Here is a 16,475-nt window from a genome sequence, read left to right as displayed (position 1 = left end):
GCAATAGCAACAACTGAAGTAGACTTAAGTTCAAATTACAGTAGTGTTAAAAAATGTCATTTCTATCATTCTGAGGATCACCTAAGGAAGGATTGTCCTAGCTTTAAAGCTTGGTTGATCAAGAAAGGTAAAACAACAATAAATGTTTTTGTGATAGTAGAGTCAAATATGATTTGTATTTATTAGAATTCTTGGTGGTTTGACATAAGTTGTTCTATACATATAACAAATTCTTTGCAGGGATTTCAAAACCAAAAGAGAACAAGTAAGGAGGTCTACAATGTTTATGTTGGAAATGGGAATAAAGTTGCAGTTGAATCTGTTGGTTTTGTAAAACTGAGATTGTCAATTGGCTATGTTTTAACTTTAAGTAATGTACTTTATGTTCCTTCCATGAGAAGGAATTTGTTTTCTGTTATGCAATTTGTAAAAGATGGTTTTTCATTTGTAGGGGATATTAATCAAATTAAGTTTTATTTTCAAAATCAGTTTGACAATCTACTCGGTTATGCATTTCCAAATGGTGATCTTTGGCAAGTTGAATGTTCTTATCACCAGGAATTCTCAGTGTTGAGCATTCTGCTTCAAAACGTATGTCCCTAAATGATAAGTCTTACATGCTTTGGCATCAAAGACTTGGACATATTTCGAGAGAAAGGATAATGAGGTTAATCAAGAATGGAATATTGCCAAAGTTGGATATTAATGATACTGTGGAATGCATTAACGGTTTCAAAGGCAAAACTAACACCTCAACAAACAAGTGTGCAACAATAAGAAGCAATGGTTTCTTAGAGATCATACATACAGATGTATGTCGACCATTTCCAACAAGAACCATTTGTGGAAATTCATACTTTGTTCTCTTCATTGATGACTTTTCAAGATATACTTTCATATATTAAATTTCTCAGAAGTCCCAAGTTTTAACTTGTTTTAAGAATTTCAAATTAGAAGCTGAAAAACAATTGGAAAAATCAATTAAGATTGTGAGGTCTGATCGTGGAGGTGAATATTATGGAAGGTACACAGAGAAAAGACAACAAAAGGGTCCATTTACCATATTTCTAGAACAAGAAGGAATTGCAACCCAGTATACAACTCCTAGGACCCATCACAGAATGGTGTTGCTGAAAGAAGAAATAGAACACTGAAGGAAATGGTTAGAAACATGCTTTCTCATTGCCAGTTACCAGAATTTCTTTGGCGAGAAGCAGTGAAAACAACTAATTATATTTTGAATAGGGTTCCAGCAAAAGCAGCGGCATCAACACCATTCAAATTATGGACAGGTAGGAAGCCTAGTCTAGCTCATTTTCACACTAGGGGATGCACATGTGAAGCTAGACTTTATAATCCAACTGAACGAAAATTGGACATGAGAACCACTAGTTGTTATTTTGTAGGCTATGCAAAAAAGTCCAAAGGCTTCAGGTTCTCCTGTCCTAATGCATTAACTAGGATAGTGGAGAGTAACAATGTCAAATTCATTGAAGAATGCAGTGATGTACATTCTTATTCCAAAACTTCATATGTGTTTGAAGAGAAATGTGAAGAACCTCAAATCACTGAAAGTGAGTTTACTAAAAATGCCACTAGGAATGTTTTGATACCTGTGCCAATGGTGAGTTCACAAACAAGGAATATTGCACATTTGCCTTCTTTACCAAGTCATAGAGTGCAAGATGTTGTTGCAGATCCATTGCAGTACGATTTTCATGATCATATACTACAACAATCCCATTTTGTATCAATTCCCAATTCTTCTCAGCAAGTACCTGCACCTGCATCCACTTCAACACATGTGCTAGAGACTTTACCAATTCAAACAAGAAAGTCAAGTAGGCCTAAGAGGTCTGCCATTCCCAATTATTATCTGTGTTACTTGCAGGAAGTAGAATTTGACATTGGTGATCATGATGATCCTATCATATACCAAGCAGCAATGGAGAGTTCAAAGTCTTCACAATGGCAAGCTGCCATGGAGGATGAATTGGATTCAATGTACAAGAAAGTGTTTGGACATTGGTTATGCCTGCAGCAACTGTCAAACCCATTGTATGTAAATGGGTGTATAAAACTAAAAGAGATTCATAGGGAAGGATTGAGAGATATAAAGCAAGGTTGGTGGCAAAAAGTTTTACACAGAAGGAGGGTCTAGATTATAGTGAAACATTCTCTCCAATTTCAACCAAAGATTCATTTCGAGTGATCATAGCACTCATTGCTCACTTTGATCTTGAACCACACCAGATGGATGTTAAGACAACTTTTTTAAATAGTGGTCTTGATGATGAGATATACATGAAACAACCAACTGGATTCATTGAAAAGAGGAAGGAAGATATGGTTTGTAAACTTAACAAATCAATATATGGACTCAAACAAGCCTCTAGACAACGGTATAAAAAAATTGATCAAGTTGTGACAGATTTTGGTTTTGTAGAGAACAAGATTAACAACTGCATTTACTTCAAAATGGTAAAGTCCACTTTTATCTTTTTGGTTCTCTATGTGGATGACATTTTACTTGCCAGTTGTAATGTTCATTTGCTTAAAGAAACCAAAAGCATGCTTTCCAGTAGCTTTGACATGAAGGATTTGGGTGAAGCACACTATGTTTTAGGCATTGAGATTGCTAGAAATAAGTCTAAACGATGGTTAGGCTTGTCACAGAGAGCCTACATTGATAAGGTTCTCAAAAGGTTTATTATGGAGAATTGCAGTGGTAGAGATTTACCATTTGGCAAAGGTGATAAGTTGTCATTAATTATCTCAGTGTCCTATAACTGACTATGAAGTGCATACAATGAAGGATAAACCTTATGCTTCCTTAATTGGCAGTGTGATGTATGCACATGTTTGTACCAGACCTGATTTGGCTTTTATGTTAAAGTGTCTTAGGAAGATTTCAATCAAATCCAAGGTTGGCTCACTGGAATGCAGGCAAAAAGGTGTTAAGATACACGGAAAGGACTCAGTTGTATGTGTTGTGTTACCATCATGTAGATAATCTGGAACTGGTATGTTATATTGATGCAAACTTAAGTGGATGTATAGATGACAGAATGTCTACCAATGGCTATATTTTTCTAATGTGTGATGGTGCTGTCTCATGGAGGAGCAAGAAACAAACTACAAGAGCAGTATCCACTATGGAGCCTGAATATATTGGTTGTTTTGAGGCAATGAAACAGTGTAATTGGATGAAAAACTTAATTTATAAGATGAAGATTGTGAGAAGCATTGAAGGACCAATCAAGCTTTACTGTGATAATACAGCTGCAATATTCTTTGCTAAAATCAACAAGAGATCAGATGCATCAAGACTTATAGATATTAAGTATTTGAAAGTTCAAGATAAAGTTAGAGAGGGTGTGATTGACATTCAACATATTAGCACACATGACATGGTTGCAGATCCAATGACAAAGGCTTTGAATGTTACAGTTTTCAACAAACATGTACAGAAAATGGGTTTGTAGTCAACATTTGATGTTCTTTAAGTGTGGGAGTAAGCTACACAAATCTGTATGTATTGTGTAAGCCATCAGTAATGTCATAATGTTAATACATGTGTTGTAATGCTAAAGGTTAATGTTTTTAACATGCTTAATGATTATTCAAGTATTCAAGGTATCTGCAGTACCTTGTGACCAAAGAAATGTGGGAGTATTTGACTTGCATGCAATTATGTCCCAAGAATTTTCTTCTCTAGAATACAACATACATTTATATATATATATACATATATATATATATATATATATATATATATATATATATTGTAGGTTAATCAGTTTGTGGTTTTAGAGTTCTGACATTGTATTCAATGTTGAATAGCTCTAAAACTCAATTGGTGAATTTTCAATGTATAGTTGTTTAAGTCATTGAGAAAATGCAATAAGTGATCACATTTGTATGTATATTTGCAATTCAATTTATTGAACAGATTTTGCTCATCATGTGGGAAATGTAAGAAATCCTAAAATGAAGTGAGCCTCATCAGTTCATGTTTAGTGCAATTATATAGAACAAAATGGTTGTATTTCATTTAGGACTTATTCGTGTGACTCGTACAGGTTCAGAGCCACAAAGGTGGGAAACTTTAAGTTATAATTGTTTGAATTAATTAGCAGTTAAATGGATAAACTGCTTGTAACTGCATCCTTGATGGGGGGATGAGTTGCAGTACATATAAATATCACTTTGGTCTCTCTTCTCGGGTAAGTGTGATCCTTCACGCTAGAAGCAGTCCCATTGAGTGTTCTAGGATCAATTTCGTAACCAAGAAAAGAGAAGACAAGTGATTAACTTGCTGTTAATGTTTTCTACTACAAGTAAGTAAACTCCTATTATTTGTTGTAATCGCTGCATGCATAATAATGTAATAATTGCAGCAGTTATCATTTAATGTCAAATTGTCAAGATTTTGGCTTAGGGTTTGATTGTTAACGATCCTTATATATATCAAACACAGTGAGGTTGCTCAAAAGATTGTGCTAGTATCCGATTTTATATGTCAAATTTGTATTGGAGTGTTTGACAGATCACTCTCTTTGTTCCATAAAAGACATGGTTACGCTTTGAAGAATTCGTATATCGACATATGGGTTCTGAAAGCGGATGCTTGGAAAATGATCCGTAGGATTTATTTTCCTGATGGGACTGGATTTGTAGCCTGGCCATTGGGGATTAGAACAAATCTTGGCAAAGTTCACATGATTCAGGATGGTGGAAAACCTAAGCTTGTTTTGTACGATCCCGAGTCACACCAAGTTAAAGTTACTGGAATCAGAACTAAGTCAAGTTAATTTCACTATGTTGACGCTTATTGTCAGATTTTATTTTTACCCTACTAATGATGATCGAATTCTTAGTTCTTAGTTATGAGTTGTGTTTTGGGTGATTGGAGATGTTTTTAGTTAGTAAAATATTGTCTTCAAACACTTTTATTTTTTAACTTTTGGGTTGCATAAATGATCATTTATAAGTAAGGACAACATATTGAACATATATCGACGTCACAATGATGACATATATGAGGCAAAACTGTTAAAATATGTTTTAGATCATATGTGATGATGACTAATAATTTTTGTAATCAAATGTCATATATTTATTGTAACTAATTACCCTTTTTTCTTAACTACAATTATGTACGTGTGTTTGGGGGTTATGTAATCATCAGCCAGATGTTTAGGTCAACCTGAATTTCATGTTGCTAAATCATTGATATATTATTTTATGTTCAATCACTTCAAAAACAAGGAGTGCTTGGGTGGTAAGTTGGAGTGCCAAAAAGATGATCACGTCCCTTTCTAATAAAAAAAATTAGCAATTAGCTACAATAAACATATTTTGATTTCCATATCTATTTAGAATTTTTTTTACAACGATAATGTTGGTAGTTAAATTGTTATATATTAAGGTAGGAGGATAAGTGGGAATTCAACTCACACCTAGATGAATATGAATTATTGTTTTTCAACACTGCGGTAACTTTCCCTTCTATTCATTTCCTCCTAAATAACTAGCTCTCTGAGTCTGTTCTAACTTTCCCTTCTCTGTGTGCGTCTCGCTCCTCATCGTATCGTTGCAGCGACCAAAAATTGCAGAGCTCCTTTCAAGAAGTTGGGGTATACCCGTTTTACCCCCAGTCTCCCTCTCTGTTAAGGTTTCATCTTCCCCTCTTTTTCTTACCGTTTTATTGTAGCAACACAGAGAAAACTGTGGAATACTGATAAATTTGGCTTTTTTAGTTAATATTTTATTGAATTTTCAAATGTATGCTGTAGCATTCTAAGTTCCTTCTGTGAAATTTTAATGGCTCATGATATTTCTCAATGATTTTGTTTATGGAAAATACCTTCAATATGTGAGCCGTGTGGAGCACGTGAAGGTAAAAGAGTAACACATTAGTGAAAGGAAAAATTTTGCAATGGCTACTCTCCTTATTACCAATTAGTTTTATGGTGAAATTTCAACTTTCTTCGTGGTATCAGAGCAGGTTGACCCACGTATGAAGCCCAACGACCATACATGCTCCACATCATCCAATTTGTGTGGTCAACGTGTTTGGCTTGAAAATTCACTCATATAAGCGTGCATGTGAGGATGCGAAATTAAAAGAGTCCCACATTGGTTTTTAATGTTTGTCCTATATTGAATGATGGCTTTTAGTAAAATGGTATTTCCTTTTGATTTCCCAATTTAACGATGAGTAATTCATCCCATTTTCTTTTTTCAGTTCTGTAGTCTGTATGCGTTTTATACTTCATTTGTTTGAACATGATGCGTTATATATGTGTTTGGTGAATTTGATTTGGAGAAGTAAAAAAGTCTCGGTTCTTTGTTAGAAAAATGAAGGACAATTTGGGTGTCTCTTGGTTGAGAAAGACATTCGTGGTGGTATAGTGTATAGGCCGAACCATCGTTTCGTTCATCATCTTAGTTCATCATCGTATAAATTGGCGATTCGATTGTTTCTCGTCCACATTTTTTGTTCGAAAACGAGGCATAATTTTGCATTGTACGTTGCTTTCCTTTACCCGCTGTCTTGTTGCATATATGTTGTATTTCAGTATATTCCTCATACAATTCAGCTAGCTCGGATTATTAGATTGTAGGGTTTGAACTAAATTGACGATTTTGTGTTTTTCTAAAACTTTCTCTTTCTATTTTGTTAACGGTGAAGAATGTAAAACATGATCAAGCATGCTGAAGAAAGCTGAGGTTTTACCATAAAATTAATTGACAATTTTCTTGATGTAGAATTCACTCTAAACACGTCCCCCCACATGTGACGAATTTTCAAGCCTAGCACGTGGACAATACAAATTGGGTGACGTGGAGCATGCGTTGCCGTTGGGTTTCACACGTGAAACAACTTGGTTCTGATACCATGAAGAAGGCTGGAGTTCGGTTCCACCATAAACTAATTGGCAATTTGGAAAGTAGCCCAACTTTTTATAAGCATATGTAAGGTCTCTCATTTTTCTAATGTAGGATTCATGCTCAACACATGCTATTCTGGTCAAAGTTATGGGACAGACTGGATCTCGTGCGCAGATGACTCAAGTGAGACTCGAGTTTTTAGATGACCAGAACCGTTTCATCACGAGAAACGTCAAGGGCCCAGTCAGGGAGGGTGATATCCTTATCTTGCTCGAATATGAGAGGGAAGCCAGAAGGTTGCGCTGATCAGTCTTCTGTGCTGGTTTTCATACCTCTTCTAGTTGAATATTAGAGTATGAGATAACCAAGATTATAAAATAATAAGAATATTATTAAACAAACAAGAATGTCGAAACGACTATAAAATCCCAAGATGCTACATCACGATTAACTTATTCTCTAATGAATAACAAAGCACTCTATCTATAAAAACTAACCCTAATATCTAAGAAAACCTAATTCTAACGGGCTGAGCCCAAATCCTAAATCTATTATGTTCCAACACCCCCCGACAAACTCATAGCGGTAAACAACATGAGTTTGCCAACAAGTAGATGTGGATGCAAGTTTCGTTAGTTGGACAGACAAGCAAGCTTCGCAACGCAGACAAACAGGCAGGCAGTCTCTGCAACGTGGACAGACAAACAGGCAGGCTCCGTAACGCGGATAGACAGAAAGGCAGGCTCCGCAACACGGACAAATAGATTGGCAGGCTCCGCAACATAGATAGACAGGCATGCAGGCTCCGCAACTCGGACATGCTCCATTAGGCGGACTGGCAGACATGCAAACTTGACTTGATTGGCAAATTGATTCTTGTTGCCAAGCTAATTTGGCTGGTAAATTGATTCTGATTCAGACTAGCTGGTGTTGAGAGTATGGAAAGAACCTTTCACTAAACGGACGAGATTTTCATATGTCAATTGTAGCAACGAACAAACAAACACATACACTATCACTCGAGTGGTCACAATTCCAAGCACTCGAATGACGGTCACAAAACAATTCCAAACAACCAACAATTCATGCGGGCCTAAAACAAACTTAACCATATTATTTTCTTTGCCCATGTGGGCCTAAAACAAATAGCCAAAAATAATTTCTTGTTTTTTTCTTTTTTAATTTTTTATTTTCTTCTCTTTGTTTTTTCTTTTCTCATTTCTTTCAACCACTCTTTCTGGGCAGTGGTTTTCTAACAAACAAAACAACTGCGAGTGCAGTGGTTAGATGGAGGTGCGCATACAGTAGGTATAGTGGTGCAAAGGATCTGGTACAGCTTGACAGAGACAGGTCTGTTGTGGAGGTTAGATTGCAAGTCGGGTTCTAGTTCAAGGCGGGCATGGTCGACATAGCGGCAAATGTGCAGCAGCAGGTCAGGGAACGAAGCATTTGGAGTCAGGGATGGTAGCAGATACAACAGCAGTGCGAGACAAAAGTGTAGTAGTGGTGTGATGGATTGGTCAGATCGGCGGGTCGGGTTGGGATTGCAAGCAGCAGTCTTGTACGGGTCGAAGACAGTGCGTAGTGTTAGGGCTTAAAAAGACTTCACTACTTTGGAGATGTTTATCTCATAAAAAAGAATGTAATGCAGCGGAATTGATAGGCAAGAGAAAGAAAGAACACTCAATGTATTACACAAAATTTTTATTCACTCACAAACTTAGTACAAGAGGAAACACTCAAACACTCTTACACTTCTTCACTCTTTTCTCACTTCTTGCTCTCTTGCTTGGCAACACACACACATACCTATATTTATAGGGCATGTTTGCCGACTTATACATTCACTAGAATTTTCTAGTGCATTGATCATGCACACTTTTCCAATTTCAGCCAATATGTTTCTAGATTCTACCACAAACAAAAACATTTTATATTTTCTTAAGCATAAGGCGGTGGACTTGACTATACCACAAATTGCTGCACTTTGCTAGAGTTTTCTAGCATATCACTTCACCGACAACCTTTTGCTAGCATTTTCTAGCACATTTCATGAGTTTTCTATGGGCTGGATCATCTTCTTGGGCTAAGAACAAGATTACATTTCAACATCCCCCCTTAATCTTGTCTTGTGACGCCGATTGAGTTCCTCAGTCTCATAAAGTCTTCTTGTTTGAGTGGCTTGGTGAATATGTCGGCGACTTGGTCTTGAGACTTCACGTATTCCACTTACACATCCTTTCTTGCAATGCACTCTCTTATGTAGTGATAACGGGTATCTATATGCTTGCTCCTGTCATGAAATATTGGATTCTTTGCTAAAGCTATTGCAGATTTGTTGTCGACATAGATCTCTATTGGCTCTTCTTGTGGCATGCTTAATTCTTTTAGCAAGTTTCTCAGCCAAATTGCATGGCAGACGCATGCGGTAGCAGCTACGTATTCAGCTTCGCAGGTAGAAAGAGTGACAATCGGTTGCTTCTTCGACATCCATGTGAATGCAGTGTCTCCCATGAAGAACACAAATCCAGTATTGCTTTTTCTATCGTCGGAATCTCCTGCCCAATCACTGTCGCTATATCCAGCAAGTTTGTAGTTATCAGAACTTGAATAGAACAAGCCAAAGTTCATAGTACCTTTAAGGTATTGAATAATTCTTTTGGCTGTCTTCAAATGTGTAGTTTTGGGATTCTCCATGTAACGACTGACTAATCCGACGACATAGAGAATATCTGGTCTTGTGCAAGTCAAGTAACGCAAGCTTCTAACTAGACTTTTGAAAAATGTTGGATCTACACTTTTTCCTTCGTCATGCTTGGTTAGTTTGACTCCGCACTCCACTAGCGTGCTTATGGGCTTGCAGTCGTCCATTTTGAACTTTTTCAGTATCTCTTTTGTGTAACTTTCTTGGGAGATGAAAATACCTTCTTCGTTCTGCTTGACTTCAATGCCTAGGTAGTATGGCATCAACCCGATGTCGGTCATCTCGAATTCTTTGGTCATCACTCTCTTGAACTCTTCATACATGCTTGGATCACTTCCAGTGAAGACTAGATCATCCACATATAAGCACACAATCAGAATATCTTCATCTTTGACTTTGACGTAAAGAGCATGTTGATGAGGGCACTTGATGAAGTTGTTCTCCTGAAAGTACTTGTCGATGCGACTATTCCATACTCGTGGGGCTTGTTTTAACCCATAGAAGGCTTTCTTCAGCTTCAGAACTTTGTCTTCATGCCCTTTGATTTCATAGCCTGATGGTTGCTGAATGTAGACTTCTCCTTCAAGGACTCCATTTAGGAAAGCGGACTTCACATCCATTTGTTGAATCTTCCATTTGTTTTGAGCTGCCAAAGAAATTAGTAATCGTATAGTTTCCAACCGAGCAACGGATGCAAATACCTTATCATAGTCGATTCCGGGTCTTTGACAATAACCTTTCGCCACTAATCTCGCCTTGTATCTTTCGACCTCTCTGTTGGCATTCTTCTTTGTCTTATACACCTACTTGACTCCGATGGCTTTGTGTCATTTCGGAAGAATAGCGAGTTCCCAAGTATCATTTTTCTGGATTGCTTCGATTTCTTCATCCATTGTTTTCCTCCACTTAGTATCTTGCACTGCTTCTTCGAAGTCGACTGGTTCGCAACCAGCAAAGAGATAGAAAAGCGTAGGATTATCAAGTCTTTTAGCTACCTCATAGAGATCTCGTAGACTTCTTGTGCGTGGTATTTCTCTTTCATTTAGACTCCCACTTGATGATGCTGATGCTGGTGAATTATCATGATTGGTTGATGTTGGTAAAGCAGGTGGAGTAGTGGACTCTTGTTGAACCTCTCTTGCTTGCTCCATCATTCCTTGTTCATTATCTTCTTCAAACTGAGGAAAGAAGCTGAGATCACTTGCATGAGAGCCAAAATCCCATTCTCCTTCTTCATTGAAAGTCACGTCTCGACTGATCATCATCTTCCCATTGTTTGGATTATACAGCTTATAGCCTTTTGAATTTGAGTCATAGCCGATGAAGATGAACTTCTCACTTTTGTCGTCAAGTTTGGTTCTCCTCTCGTCTGGTACATGTACATGGGTTATGCTTCCAAAAACTCTTAGATGAGAGATACCCGACTTTCTTCCACTCCATGCTTCTTGTGGAGTCTTTCCCCACACACTTCTTGTTGAAGACCAATTGGATAGGTAGATAGCACATGCTACAGCTTCTGCCCACAACTCCTTAGGCAATCTCTTACTTTTGAGCATGCTTCTAGCCATGTCGAGGATGGTTTGATTTTTTCTTTCCGCCACACCATTTTGCTGAGGGGATCTTAGAACTGTCAAAGGTCGACGAATTCCATTGGCTTCACAAAATTCTTGAAATTCCTTCGAAGTGAATTCTCCTCCTCGATCAGATCTCATGGCTTTGATCTTGCAACCACTTTCTTTTTCTACAGCGGCTTTGAACATCTTAAATGCTCCAAATACCTCTGATTTCTGCTTCAAGAAATACACCCAGGTTTTCCTTGAAAAATCATCAATGAAGAGAAGGAAATAATTATTTTTACCCAAAGAACTTGGTTTTATTGGACCGCACACATCGGTGTGAATAAGCTCGAGTGGCTTCTGGGCTCTTATGGTCGACTCCTTTGGAAAGCTTTTCCTGAACTGTTTCCCAAGTAAACATCCTTCGAAAACTTGATTAGGGTGACTGATGCACGGTAAGCCTCTCACCATCTCCTTTTTGGATAATAACTCCAGTCCCCCAAAGTTAAGATGCCCAAAACGAAGATGCCAAAGCCAGGATGCGTCTTTGTAACATATCTTGAGACACTTTGCAACATCATTTTGAATATTCATAGGAAACATCCTATTCTTTGACATTTTCACCTTGGCAATTAATCTTCCTTTGTCATCTCTAAGAAAAAGGCTATAATTTTTCATGTGAATATCATAACCTTTTTCTAAGAGTTGTCCCAAACTCAAAATGTTGCTTTTCATATTGGGCATGTAGTAGACATTTGAAATTAATTGGTGACCGCCATTTTTTAGGGGAATTAGGATGTTACCTTTTCCTTTGACGGGTATTTTGGATTCGTCTCCAAAAAAAAAACGTTGCCACTCACCGATTCATTGAGCTCTACGAACATGCTTTTTCTTCCGCACATGTGGTTGCTGGTGCCGGTGTCAAGGTACCATGTATAGTCTTGGTCTCCATCATTGTTCTTGCATGCTAGTAGCACAACGCTATTGTGGAGCCAAAAATATTCACAGGGCGACAAATGGATTTTTGGACAAAAATGACAAAAATACCCTTGCAGTACAACGAGGTTCCTACGCGCAAGCAGCGGGCAACCCTCTTTCAACCAAGACAGAAGTGCCCAAAATAGGTAACAATTCAAAGTCCATCTCATCAAATCCTTTCTACAAGGTAATTCCCAAACACATTCCTTTTAAATTATGTTAATTGGCTAATTAATGGGTTTATTGCCTAATTAACCCATTAATTGTCAATTAAACCATCCATTATATCCAAATAACTACAAAATACATCCAATTCAACCCTAAAACACCACATGGCCGGCTATCCCCATTTCAAAACCTAATCCATCACTTTTTTCTACCTTTTTCACCATTTCTTCCTTTTTATTACCCAATAAATTCAAAAACCACCAAAACATTCATCTTATGTTTAATAGCCAAATAAATTGGCTAATTAAACCTAAATTAAACCTAAAAACCCTAGCCACCTCCTATCCCTATAAATATACTCCCATTCTCACCAAAAAGCTAATTCCAACACTTTGGCAAAAATCCCAAAATTCTCTAAACATTCTTTCTCTCTAAATTCTAACTTTGGCATCGGAGGTTCTTCGGCCAAAGCCCCCCCCATTCATCGTGGGCGCGTGAGGCTCTTGGCCTTAACCTAAGGTGTTAATTGTTTTGTAGGTACAAAATCGTCCAAGATCGAGGAGGAAGAAATTTGCATCCACAGCTATTATCTTCTTTCTCTTCTTTCACATAATTGACCTTCTCATCAGGCCTGTTGCTTGGAGCTCTACATTCCCAAGCATAATGCCCAAACTTTTGACAATTGTAGCATTGAACTTGAGATTTTTCATACCTCAAGTTTGAGCGTCCTCTTCCACGACCTTTTGTTGAGCTTTCTCCTCTTTCGTAGTTACTATGGTTGTTGAAGTTCCAACCACGTCCACGTCCATGTCCACGTCCACGACCTCGACCACGACTTCTTCTGTACTGGCTTCTCTCGTTGTCGAAGCTTTCTTCTTTCTTCTTTGGCTGGACATGCGTCTTGAGGAGTTGCTCATCATTCCCTTGCCTCTTCTTATGTTTCTCTTCATATGCTTGTAGCGAACCCATTAATTGCTCTATACTAATTTCTTCCAAGTTTTTTGTTTCTTCAATTGTCACGACAATGTGCTCGAACTTGGGGTCCAACGAGCGTAGTATTTTCTCCATAATTCTAACATCTTTTAACTTTTCTCCGTTTCTTTTTAATTGATTGGAAACGGCTAAGACTCTTGAAAAATAATCAGATATTGATTCAGACCCTTTCATTTGTAGAGATTCGAACTCACCTCTCAGTACTTGAAGACGAACCTTTTTTCACTTGTTCGGCTCCTTTGTAAGAGGTTTGAAGCTTCTCCCATGCTTGCTTGGCAGAGGTTGCACTCGAGACTTTCTCAAAGCCATTTTCATCTAATGCTTGGTAGATGAGGTAGAGAGCCTTCTTGTCTCTCTTTCTTGAATCTTTCAAACTCTCCTTCTGGGGTTGGTACAGAGTAGCTTCATCTTCTGGCTCAGTGTAGCCTTTCTCCACGACTTCGCATACATCATGTGCTCCCAAAAGGGCCTTCATTTTGACACTCTAATTATCGAAGTTGTTGTCGAGCACTGGAACTTGGAAGACTGCCATAACGTTGCTAGCCATAGCTTTGGTACCACTTTGTTAGGGCTTAAAAAGACTTCACTACTTTGGAGATATTTATCTCACAAAAAAGAATGTAACGCAGTGGAATTGATAGACAAGAGAAAGAAAGAACACTCAATGTATTACACAAAATTTTTATTCACTCACAAACTTAGTACAAGAGGAAACACTCAAACACTCTTACACTTCTTCACTCTGGTGGTCTGGTACATCAATGGGCGAATTTTGGTAACATGACGTGATAGGTCAGACAACAGTAGCGCGGGCTGGGATCTGGGTTGCAGGTTCCTTCAGTGCTGGGGTTTCAGGTATGCGGGATGGATGCAAGCGGCTTGACAATGGCGTTTTCAGATGGTGGTGCCAGACGGGATGGAACTGGGTTTGTCATGACGTTCAAGACAGGTGTGAGATGGTGGTGGATTTGTCGTTGTGGAGGGAACAGAAACAAACGCAGCGGTGGACGACAGCAGAGGCAGTGGCTGGTGGCTCAGCACAACTTCAGCTTCTGACTTTAACAAATATATATATTTTTTTTTGTAACAACAACGAAAGGGTAATTCAAACCAGAAAACGAAACCGGACAAAAACATAGGCAAACTGATACGAACAAACAGAAGCATATTACGTCTGAAAGAATCAAACCTGCTCTGATACCAAGTTGAATATCAGAGTAAGCGATAACTAATACTATAAAATAATAAGAATATTATTAAACAAACAAGAATGCCGAAACGGCTACAAAATCACAAGAGGCTACATCGCGACTAACTTATTCTCTAATGAATAACAAAGCACTCTATTTATAATAAACTAACCCTAATCTCTAACAAAACCTAATTCTAACGGTTGAGCCCAAATCCTAAATCTATAATTTTCCAACATTCTGTATGTAGGACTTTTATTACCTGTGTTGGTGAATGCCATTTGCCCTGCGAATGCATGCTCTAGTTTTTTTCAGTTTATGGTTCTTGGTGTTATTAGCTGATGGATTGATAGATCGAGCATCACAGACTTGAAAATTCGGGATGAAATTTGTTCTTATGTCTGGTTTATAGTTGAACATGGTGAATGTTACTATTTATTTAGTTTGGATTTGGAATCGTTATATGGCTTAATATTTTGGTTGACTTGAATTCCATTTTGATTGTGTTGCTCTTTGCGGTGAATTTGTTGAGTCTCTTTATAGGTACACGACCTACCATTATCTACTGCGCTCTTGCTTGATTGTTTCCAAACGTGCACATGCTTACCTTTGTTGCTTTTGATAATGTAAGCCACTGCTGTTATTGTGTTTGTAGTGCTTTTAGATGCGTCTTCAGAAAGTGCTTTCTAAAACTTTTTGCAGCAACTATTGCTTTTGTGATCCGTTGTGAAAGAAAGGACTGTAAGAGAATCCTAAAGCAAATTAAAGCATCGATCACAGGTTGGGAAGGGGGTTACCTTGCTGCCTTATGCAGTTTGGGCAAGGAAGTAAACGTTGTCGGCGTCGCTCATTTGAAATTAACGAGACACCAGTGAGAAAGTGAGAGAAGCGGGTTTGGATTCGAGAATTGGTTGAAGAACGCTGTTTACTTCTCTAAGGAAGCAGAGTGGAGTTCCTTTCTCTTGAAGAAAAAAGTGAGAAATAGAATGGGGGAGGGATACGGCTGCGAGTAGGGGTGGACAAACGGGTAGAGGAACTGTGAGTCGGGGCGGGTTGTCTAGGTTCGGGGCAGGGATGAGCTAGTTCCAAATGTTTTAGAGAATAAACGGGGCGGGGTGGGCCCGTGTCATTTACGGGGCGGGCCGAGTTCATACACTTAGAAAAAGGGGTTTCGGACCAACCCGTTTCTAATTATAATGAACGGTCGAGATTGAATGATAACCTATCATCCAATCTCAACCGTTAGTTTCTACCATAGTCATCCCGAGTCCAGGTTTCCAGATTTAGTCTCACTCCCACCTCTCCACCATCCGTCACTCCCTCGACTCCGACGACATCCTAGAGAACCCAGCCCATCACCGCCGCGACCAACACAATGGCACCACCCATCCAACCATCCTCCTCGACGACATCCTAGAGAACCCAGGTCCCAGAACCATGACGGCTCGATTATCTCCTCTTCGACAACACCACCGCCGTCAAGGACACTGCTACCAGCCATCATCCCTCTAAAATTTAGGTAATTTTGAATTAGGGTTTTGTTATTAATGTGAATTTCTGGTGTAGGGATTTTAGGGTTTTTAAATTAGAATTTGTAGATTGATGATTGATCAGTTGCCACCATTTAGGGTTTCCTTAAAATTTGAATTGCATTTTATTGCAGTATTGCTGGATGGATAAATATCGAGAACTTCCACCACAGTGGACTCTGCTTGAGCCCTTCCACCATAGTAGACTCCGCTTGAGCACTTCCACTACAGAGGTGATTTCATTGTGTTGCTTGAAACAACTAAAGGATTGCTCAATATAAGCATTGATGGCTTTTGTTGGCTGCTACGTATCATCTGGCTTACCCTTTATGTCACATTCTTCACAGAGTAACAATATCTTATATGTGTTGATGTTGGTATTTGCGAATGGAATTGCTTTAGTCTGCATTAAGCTTTTAGATTTTCTTATGGATCAGCATTACGAGATCGGTTACCCCTC

At 38.4% G+C, this 16,475-nt stretch overlaps 1 non-coding gene across 1 annotated transcript; it reads left to right on the top strand.

The window, feature by feature from the left end:
* Positions 1 to 6,357: 6,357 nt before the first annotated feature.
* On the top strand, positions 6,358 to 6,499 carry LOC114820301 (small nucleolar RNA snoR111). The gene has a single exon (XR_003767791.1). It is a non-coding gene; the product is annotated as a small nucleolar RNA snoR111 (small nucleolar RNA).
* Positions 6,500 to 16,475: the final 9,976 nt, after the last annotated feature.

Source organism: Malus domestica, chromosome 12 (assembly GCF_042453785.1).
Source record: "Malus domestica chromosome 12, GDT2T_hap1".
In the NCBI taxonomy this organism is placed as follows: Eukaryota; Viridiplantae; Streptophyta; class Magnoliopsida; order Rosales; family Rosaceae; genus Malus; species Malus domestica.
The sequence above is the reverse complement of the archived record's forward strand: the minus strand, read 5'-3'. Positions and strand labels throughout refer to the sequence as shown.